We start from the raw sequence: 7,398 nt of genomic DNA on the forward strand, positions 1-7,398 counted from the left end.
ATCCCATCTGAAGAAATTCAAGGATCCTACTTAAGACATATTTCCTGGGGTGCCAACCCCTGGATTCATACCAGGAGACATATGCCTTCCAGACTCTATAGTATATGACTCTGGAGGCCGGCTTCCTAGCATTAACCAAAGTAGAAACTACTGAACCTGACAGCCCACAGTCTTTCAAAATGTGGGTCTCAATAGCCAGGCCATTAAATTTAGTGTTTGTAAGGTAGGATGGAATACTGGACCTTGCCAGAGAAGGTCTGGCCATAGAGGTAGAGTCCATGGGTCTCCTACCGCCATTTTTACGATTTCTGTAAACCAAGATCTTCTGGGCCATGCTGGGGCCACAAGAATCACCTCCTTCCCTTCCTGCTTGATCCTGCAAAAAAAGGCGTGGAAGCAGCAGAACAGGAGGGAAGGCATAGATCAGTGAAAACTGATCCCACAGAAAAACCAAGGCATCTGTTCTGCATCCCATCAGATCCCTTGTCCTTAAAACAAAGTTGTTGATCTTGTTGTTGAGCCTGGACACAAACCGATCCACGTCTGGAATTCCCCATCTTTGACATATTGACATAAAGATATCGGGGTGAAGAGGCCATTCCCCCCTGGGAACAACTGTTGGCAACTCAATTAGTCCGCCTGCCAATTCTCTATCCCTGGAATGAAAATTGCTGACAGACAAGGAATGTTGTATTGTGCCCAAGATAGGATAGGATTCACCTCTCTTTGGGCAGCACGACTTCTCGTGCCCCCTTGCTGATTGATATAGGCCACTGCCGTGGCATTGTTGGATTGGATCCTGGCATGACAATTCCATAGTCTGAGTTCGAGGCCTTCAGGGCCAGGCGTATTGCCTGAATCTCTAGGATATTGATGGGCAAGGTAATTTCCGATTTGAACCATTTTTATTGGACAGACGCTTCTTCTTCCAGGACTGCTTCCCAGCCTAGAAGGCTTGCATTTGTTGTTACCACCTTCCAGGTAACTGGTAGAAAGGATTTAATTTTTTGAAGATTCTTGGATTTCAACCACCAATTGAGGCTCTGACGCACTTTGGGGGATAAACGCATTGGGAAGTCCAGAGCTTGGACCTTCTTGTTCCAAGTTGACAGGATACTGTTTTGCAGAAGTCTTGAATGAAACTGCACATAAGGAACGGCCTTGAAAGAAGCCACCATCTTTCCCAACAATTTCCTGCAAAGTTGAATAGAAGGATTCTTCTTTTTTTTGACCAACCGAATCAGTACCCATATGGAACTGATCCTTTCCTGGGGCAAAAACACCCTCTTCTGAACGGTATCTATGATCAGCCCCAAGTACTGCAATCTCCTTGATGGTTTTAAGGAGGATTTCTCTAGGTTGAGAATCCAACCTAGGTATTCCAGGTAGCTGACTGCTGTGACCAAACTTTGGTTTAAGCGGGCTACCGACTGATCTATCAAGAGTAGATCATCCAAGTAGGCTAGTATTGTTATACCTTGAGCCCTTAATCTGGCTAAAGGAGGAGCCAGGACCTTTTGTAAACACTCAAGGTGCAGTAGCTAGATCGGAGGGCAGAGTTACGAACTGAAAATTAAAATTTTCTACCTCGAAATGTAAATATTTCTGGTGAGCAGGGAAAATCGGCACATGGAGATAAGCATCCTTGATTTTGATTGACGCCAGAAGTTCTCCACCTTGTAGGATGGAGACTACTGATCAGATTGACTCCATGTGAAAAGAGCGGATATTCAAAAACCGGTTTAGATCTTTGAGACCTAAAATGGGTCTGACATCCCTGTTTGGTTTTGGTACCGTGAAAAGGTTTGAATAAAACCCTAATCCTTGCTCTTCCAAGGGAACCACCAATATCATTCTTTGAGACAAGAGGTGATCCAAAGCTTGAAAGAGAGACTTATTTTTTACTGGATCTCTGGGAATGTTTGATCTGAAAAAACGAGGAGACGGGAATTCTCTAGTTTGTAACCTAGAGAAATTGAAGAAGCCTCCCATCTGTCTTGACATTGTTCCTGCCAGACCCTTGAAAACTGTAGAATTCTCCCCCCCCCCCCCCCCCAATCAAGCGAGCGGGGATGCCCCTTCATAAGGAGGTTTTAGTATTTTGTTTAGTGGGTTTGCTCCCCCAGGACCTCTTTTTAACCCTGGGACTGACCCCAAGGTTTACTTCTTGAATCTGGCGGTGGAGGCCATTGTGACTGCCTGGAGGCTGATGCTCCTGGCACTGGAGAAGAAGCTTGTCTAAAAGAAAAACGCTTAAACTTCTTCTTAACGGTTAAAAGGGAACGTTTCCCATTAGAAAAACTTTGGATGTATTTATCCAGATCGTCTCCAAATAACCGTTCACCGTGAAATGGGAAACTGGCCAAGAGCTTTTTGCATGGCGCTTCAGCAGACCAATTTTTCAACAATAAGATTCTACACACATGTACCAGCCCTAGCATAAGGCACGAGGCCCGGAGAATAGAATCTTTCATAGTGTCTACTGTAAAACACAATGCTTCTGATATCTAGGCCAAATCTTGGGCCTGCTAATCAGGAATAATTTTGAGTACCTCTATAAATTTGTCCTTTAGGGACTGAGATACCCCGATCGCTGCCAGCGCAGGCTTAACTACTAAACCTGCGAGCGAAATATAGTTTTTAAAAAAGAATTCCAACTTCGTATGTGTTGGATCCTTCAGCATTTGAGCATTGTCTACAGGACAAGTCAGGTTTTTGTTCAGAGGATATAGCAGCCTCAATTTCTGGAATCCCCAATTTCTTATTAAACTCTTCCTCCATAGGATAAAGTGTTAAACTTTTTTGGAGGAAAACAACTGTTTATCTGGGTGCTCCCACTCAGAATACATAAGCTTTTTTTTAGCCATGAATGGATAGCAAAAGCATGAACAGTTTGGGGAGGCTTTAACCACTTTAGGACCGCCACATGTAAAAATAAGTCGGCACAATGGCACAGACAGGCACAAGCACGTACCCGTACATGCCTGCCTTCCAGCGGGTGGGGGGTCCGATCGGACCCCCTCCCGCTGGCTGCGGCGGTCCGTTTCGCTTCAGGAGCGATCTGGGATGAAGGGATGGCCGTTGGTTTCTGGCCATCCCCTCTCGATCGCTCCTGGCGAATGAGAAGCTTTCCCTGCCTGTGTAGTGTAAACACATGCAGGAGGAAGTGATGTCACTCTCCTCGTGGTGGTCTTTTTGACCGGACGGCAAGGAGAGAAGACATCCTAGTAAGTGCACCAACACTACACTGACATGTAGGTACACATAGGCACACTTTAACCCCCAGTCACCCCCTGATCACCCCCCCCCCCCCCCCAGTCACAGTGTCACTGATTGCAGTGATCCTTTATTTACTGATCACTGCATTTAGTGTCAGTGGTAACTGTAAAAAGTGTCAGGGCAGTTAGTGTTAGGTCCAGGGTAGCCCCCTACCCCCCCCAATAAAGGTTTAACCCCTTGATTGCCCCCAGGTAACCCTTTCACCCCCTTTTGCCACTGTCACTAAGTGATCGTTTTTCTGATCGCTGCATTAGTGTCACTGGTGCCGCTAGGTAGCTAGTTATTTTTTAGGTTCACCGCCAGGTTTTTATAGCGTTAGGTACCCACATATACAACCTAATAAAGGTTTTAACCCCCTGATTGCCCCTAGTTAACCCTTTCACCAGCGATCACCGTATACGTGTCACTGGTGACGCTGTTTAGCCTGTTAGTTATTTAGGTTCCCCGTCAGGTTTTTATATAGTGTCAGGGACCCCCATATACTACCTAATAAAGGTTTTAAACCCCCTGATTGCCCCCTGATTAACCCTTTCACCAGATATCACCGTATAAGTGTTACGGGTAACGATGTTTAGTTAGTTTGCTTTTTATAACATCAGGGCACCCTCCATTTATTACCCAATAAAGGTTTAACCCCCTGATCACCCGGCGGGTGATATCAATTAGGTTTTAGGGTCAGATGGGGTCTGCGTCGCCCCAGGCAGCGCTAGGTTAGTGCCAGTACCGCTAACACCCACGTGCAAAGCATACACCTCCCGTAGTGGTATAGTATCTGAACAGATCAATATCTGATCTGATCAGATCTATACTAGCGTCCATAGCAGTTTAGGGTTCCAAAAAAATGCATTGTTAGCCCAGATACCTGCTAGCACCTACGTTTTGCCCCTCCGCCCAGTCCACCCAAGTGCAGTATCGATCGATCACTGTCACTTACTAAACACTAAACACATAACTGCAGCGTTCAGAGTCAGGCCTGATCCCTGTGATCGCTAACAGTTTTTTTTGGTAGCGTTTTATATTTAAATCTTGAAGGCGGTGCTTGGTTTTTGGGGTCCCGTACGCGGCTAGGCTCCCAAAAAGTCCCCGTACTCAGGAGAAGCAGCAGAATGTATTTTGGGGTATAATTTCACATATGCCCATAGCATGTGTGAGCAATATATCATTCCATGGACTCAACATGCCTCTCAGTAAATAGCTTGGGGTGTCTACTTTCCAAAATGGGGTTTTGTGTTATTTTGGCATTTTATGGCCATCGAAACTGTGATAGGTAGTGAGGAGTGAAATTAAAAATTTGCACCCTTAGAAATCCTGAAGGCGGTGATTGGTTTTCGGGGTGCCGTACGCGGCTAGACAGTCCCACATATGTGGTATCCCCGTACTCAGGAGAAGCAGCAGAATATATTTTGGGGTGCAATTCCACATATAACTATAGCATGTGTGAGCAATATATCATTTAGTGACAAATTTTTGTAAACTTTTTTTTTTCTTTTGTCATTATTCAATCACTTGGGACAAAAAAAAAAATATTCAATGGACTCAACATGCCTCTCAGCAATTTCCATGGGGTGTCTACTTTCCAAAATGGGGTCATTTGTACTGCCCTGCCATTTTAGCACCTCAAGAAATGAGATAGGCAGTCATAATTTAAAAGCTGTGTAAATTCCAGAAAATGTACTCTAGTTTGTAGACGCTATAACTTTTGCGAAAACCAATAAATAAATGCTTATTGACTTTTTATTTATTTATTTATTTTACTAAAGACGTGGCTGATTACATTTTGGCCTAAATGTATGACTAAAATTTAGTTTATTCGTTTTTTCTTATAACAAAAAGTAGAAAATATCATTTTTTTTCAAAATTGTCAGTCTTTTTCCATTTATATTGCAAAAAATAAAAATCGTAGAGGCAAACAAATACCATCAAAAGAAAGCTCGATTTGTGGGAAAAGGACGCAAATTTCGTTTGGGTACAACATTGCATGACCGCGCAATTACCAGTTAAAGCAGTGCAGTGCCAAATTGTAAAAAGACCTCTGGTCCTTAAGCTGACAATTGGTCCGGGGCTTAAGTGGTTAATGAACCCAAACCAGAAGTGGGCTCATCGACTGACTCCGCTACTGGCAGCAAAAATGTGGAGCGGACCAATTCAGTGAGAGATTGTAACAACAACCTTTCTTGTGAACCTGATCCTAAGGCCGCGTACACACGCGGGGACTGTTCGCCCAACTTTGTCCGTCAAACAGTTTCGGCAAACAGTCCGCTCAAAATTAGCATGGACGGACATGGCCACACACGACGAACGAACAGTTTGCTGAAACCGTGCGCGATGACGTGAACGGCACGTACGACGCGACGAAAAATACGACGTCCTATACACTGCATTATAACTTTCGGCGTGTAAATCCTTTCTGAGCATGCGCGGAACTTAGTTTGTCGAACAAGCCTACACACGAGGGAACTGTTCGCTGAAACAAAGTTTCAGCGGACAGTTTTTCGGAAATTCCGAAAAACCTTGTTCAGCGGACTGTTCGCTGAAACTGTCCGCTGAAAGCCCACACACGGGCGGACTGTCCGCCGAAACACTGTTCAGCGGACAAAGTTGGCCGAACAGTCCCCGCGTGTGTACGCGGCCTTACGCATTAGGTTCTTCGGAAGAGGAGTCACCAGCCTCTTCCTGGTCCCCTGAGAGAAATTCATCAGCTCTCGTCCCTTGTTCCTCAGCATGAAGGTTCTGAGCAATGGTCAGGGACCTGTTATGCTTAGTCACACTCTAGGATGCGATTAAAGTGCACTTTTTTTTTTGCTCCAAGCCTAAAATGGTTGAAGAAAAAAATCTCCTTAGTAGTGATGGACGAACTTCCGACGGGACATTTCGCAACCGCGAATGCGGCGAAAAGTTTGCGAACCGCAAAGTTCGCGGTGGACCCCATTGACTTTAATGGCAGGCGATTCTTAAAACCTCCAGGTCATATTTTCAGCCACAAAATACTTACTAGCTGTGCACACACAGTCCCACAACATGGACACTGACATAACAGAAGTATTAAGTGAATCTGGGATCGACAACGACAAGCATTTTTTTTTTATCTGTGAAATTTTGACAATGGAGGAGAGGCAAGGTCAGGGCAGGCTATGAAGGGGGTGCAGGAGATGATCAGTGCCACAGTCAGGGCAGCGCAGTCCTGTGCCAGTGTGCCAACCTGTGCTTGAGCCCCTCCCTCTGCCCGGCCCTTACCCCCACCTATGCAGGGCTCCACTGCGGTGGTCCGGAGGTGCCAGTCCAGTGCTGATCCTCAGCCATGGTGATGGCACTGCCTGCTGATTGGCTTCTCCGCTGCTATCTCCCTCACTGACACCAGCACCGTGATAGAGACTGAGCACTGACACTAGCACCGCGATAGAGACTGAGCACTGACACTAGCACCGCGATAGAGACTGAGCACTGACACCAGCACCGTGATAGAGACTGAGCACTGACACCAGCATCGCATCGCGATAGAGACTGAGCACTGACACCAGCATCGCGATAGAGACTGAGCACTGACACCAGCATCGCGATAGAGACTGAGCACTGACACCAGCATCGCGATAGAGACTGAGCACTGACACCAGCATCGCGATAGAGACTGAGCACTGACACCAGCACCGCGATAGAGACTGAGCACTGACACCAGCACCGCGATAGAGACTGAGCACTGACACCAGCACCACGATAGAGACTAAGCACTGACACCAGCACCGTGATAGAGAGCACTGACACCAGCACCGTGATAGAGAGCACTGACACCAGCACCGTGATAGAGAGCACTGACACCAGCACCGTGATAGAGAGCACTGACACCAGCACCGTGATAGAGAGCACTGACACCGCACCAGCACCGTGATAGAGAGCACTGACACCGCACCAGCACCGTGATAGAGAGCACTGACACCGCACCAGCACCGTGATAGAGAGCACTGACACCGCACCAGCACCGTGATAGAGAGCACTGACACCGCACCAGCACCGTGATAGAGAAAACTGACACTGCACCAGCACCGTGATAGAGAAAACTGACACTGCACCAGCACCATGATAGAAAGCACTGACACTGCACCAGCACCGTGATAGAGAGCACTG

Source organism: Lithobates pipiens, unplaced genomic scaffold, assembly GCF_037356315.1.
Source record: "Lithobates pipiens isolate NorthernLeopardFrog02 unplaced genomic scaffold, aLitPip1_a1.2 Scaffold_30, whole genome shotgun sequence".
NCBI lineage: Eukaryota > Metazoa > Chordata > Amphibia > Anura > Ranidae > Lithobates > Lithobates pipiens.